This window comes from Pseudophryne corroboree, chromosome 4 (assembly GCF_028390025.1).
Source record: "Pseudophryne corroboree isolate aPseCor3 chromosome 4, aPseCor3.hap2, whole genome shotgun sequence".
Taxonomy (NCBI): Eukaryota; Metazoa; Chordata; class Amphibia; order Anura; family Myobatrachidae; genus Pseudophryne; species Pseudophryne corroboree.
In genome coordinates this window covers 23,600,762-23,603,261 of record NC_086447.1, presented here as the reverse complement: position 1 = coordinate 23,603,261, position 2,500 = coordinate 23,600,762, and the positions used below count along the sequence as shown (strand labels likewise).

The 2,500-nt window shown below is 35.2% G+C and overlaps 4 non-coding genes across 4 annotated transcripts; all 4 read right to left on the bottom strand.

The window, feature by feature from the left end:
- Nucleotides 1-521: 521 nt before the first annotated feature.
- On the bottom strand, nt 522-603 carry TRNAS-AGA (transfer RNA serine (anticodon AGA)). Its single transcript has one exon. It is a non-coding gene; the product is annotated as a tRNA-Ser (tRNA).
- Nucleotides 604-842: 239 nt separating this feature from the next.
- On the bottom strand, nt 843-932 carry TRNAY-GUA (transfer RNA tyrosine (anticodon GUA)). The gene is given in 2 exon segments: nt 843-878; nt 896-932. It is a non-coding gene; the product is annotated as a tRNA-Tyr (tRNA).
- Nucleotides 933-1,876: 944 nt separating this feature from the next.
- On the bottom strand, nt 1,877-1,958 carry TRNAS-AGA (transfer RNA serine (anticodon AGA)). The gene has a single exon. It is a non-coding gene; the product is annotated as a tRNA-Ser (tRNA).
- Nucleotides 1,959-2,197: 239 nt separating this feature from the next.
- On the bottom strand, nt 2,198-2,287 carry TRNAY-GUA (transfer RNA tyrosine (anticodon GUA)). The gene is given in 2 exon segments: nt 2,198-2,233; nt 2,251-2,287. It is a non-coding gene; the product is annotated as a tRNA-Tyr (tRNA).
- Between the last annotated feature and the right edge of the window lie 213 nt (nt 2,288-2,500).

Below are 2,500 nucleotides of genomic sequence, written 5' to 3'. Positions count from 1 at the left end.
CGGCCCTTTTGAGCTAGTGAAGATAATTGTGCTACATGAGAGTATGCACAGACAATTATTTTTATTTTTTTGCATTAAAGCACAATTTTTAATAATTGTGCTTTTTCTTTTTTGCATAAAGCACAATTTTTAATAAAGGAGAGGTTAATGATATAATAATTAGCACTGAAAGTCATCTGACACGATTTGAAAGTAAAATGTTGTGCATTGAAAGTAACCAAAGTTCTTTTTACTTTGAGTGGACATCATTTTCTTTCAAATGAATTTGATATTTTGCTAAATGTACAAAACTTTCTTACAAATTTGACATTCAAAATGCATTTGTAATTAATAAATGCTACTTAGTATGGCTGCTGAGATTCCTGGGCTCAGTCTCAAGTAGAGGAGGAGAATGACGGATAGAGAAAGAGAGAACAGGCAGTCATCCTAAAGATTTTGATGTGCCAGTTCCTGACTCACCCTGAGCAACACTGGTTTCAAGCTTTTAGTACATTTTCTGAAAAATAAAACAACCATGCGGTCGTAGTCAGCAGGATTTGAACCTGCGCGGGGAGACCCTAATGGATTTCTAGTCCATCGCCTTAACCACTCGGCCATGACTACCTCTCATGCAAAGAGATGTTTTCACAAAAGTTTCTCTATGGGTTGAGCTACTTCATTTAAGGCTGTGAGGAAGACTGAAGTAATATTGTATCAGAGATGGTTTCCATGGGAAGTTAATCCTGACCACAGTGACCTGCGTTAATGATTTTTAAAATATAACTTGGAGAATGCTTTATACTTGGTATAGTTTTGGGTTTGTAAAATGTCAGTACTGACATCTAAGTTTATCAAAAGCGTCATCCTTTGAGCCGGAATTGAACCAGCGACCTAAGGATTTCTGTACCAATCTCCTCTACAGTCCTCCGCTCTACCAGCTGAGCTATCTAAGGATTCCATGATCATACAGCTGTGATATTACGTGCTATTAAAATGATTGAGTGTTAATTTTAAACATTATCAACTTTCCAAGCAAAATGAAAAATGATTTGACTATACAAAAGAGATTCAACTACTTATTCCTGTGTTGCTTTATCACACAAATTGTCATGTTTAATCATTTGGAAAATATCACTAATAGTTTGACTTATATTTGTGAAATTACTATCAACTGGCTACACAGCTAGTTTGGAAAGCACTTTCAATAGATTTTTTAGTGTAGCCAAACTTACATCAAGATTAGAGATGCTTGAGCCTATCAAATCTTCTACACTCTTTTAAATTTTGCTTGTTTTGTAAACTAATCAAGTGTTCCAGGAATGATGGGGATATTCCATTGTTTGTTCTGATTAGACAATTCATGTTGGACAATGAGTGGCCCTTTTGAGCTAGTGAAGATAATTGTGCTACATGAGAGTATGCACAGACAATTATTTTTATTTTTTTGCATTAAAGCACAATTTTTAATAATTGTGCTTTTTCTTTTTTTGCATAAAGCACAATTTTTAATAAAGGAGAGGTTAATGATATAATAATTAGCACTGAAAGTCATCTGACACGATTTGAAAGTAAAATGTTGTGCATTCAAAGTAACCAAAGCTCTTTTTACTTTGAGTGGACATCATTTTCTTTCAAATGAATTTGATATTTTGCTAAATGTACAAAACTTTCTTACAAATTTGACATTCAAAATGCATTTGTAATTAATAAATGCTACTTAGTATGGCTGCTGAGATTCCTGGGCTCAGTCTCAAGTAGAGGAGGAGAATGACGGATAGAGAAAGAGAGAACAGGCAGGCATCTTAAAGATTTTGATGTGCCAGTTCCTGACTCACCCTGAGCAACACTGGTTTCAAGCTTTTAGTAAATTTTCTGAAAAATAAAACAACCGTGCGGTCGTAGTCGGCAGGATTTGAACCTGCGCAGAGAGACCCCAATGGATTTCTAGTCCATCACCTTAACCACTCGGCCACGACTACCTCTCACTCAATGTGATGTTTTCACAAAAGTTTCTCTATGGGTTGAGCTACTTCATTTCAGGCTGTGAGGAAGACTGAAGTAATATTGTATCAGAGATGATTTCCATGGGAAGTTAATCCTGGCCACAGTGACCTGCGTTAATGATTTTTAAAATATAACTTGGAGAATGCTTTATACTTGGTATAGTTTTGGGTTTGTAAAATGTCAGTACTGACATCTAAGTTTATCCAAAGCGTAATCCTTTGAGCCGGAATTGAACCAGCGACCTAAGGATTTCTGTACCAATCTCCTCTACAGTCCTCCGCTCTACCAGCTGAGCTATCTAAGGATTCCATGATCATACAGCTGTGATATTACGTGCTATTAAAATGATTGAGTGTTAATTTTAAACATTATCAACTTTCCAAGCAAAATGAAAAATGATTTGACTATACAAAAGAGATTCAACTACTTATTCCTGTGTTGCTTTATCACACAAATTGTCATGTTTAATCATTTGGAAAATATCACTAATAGTTTGACTTATATTTGTGAAATTACT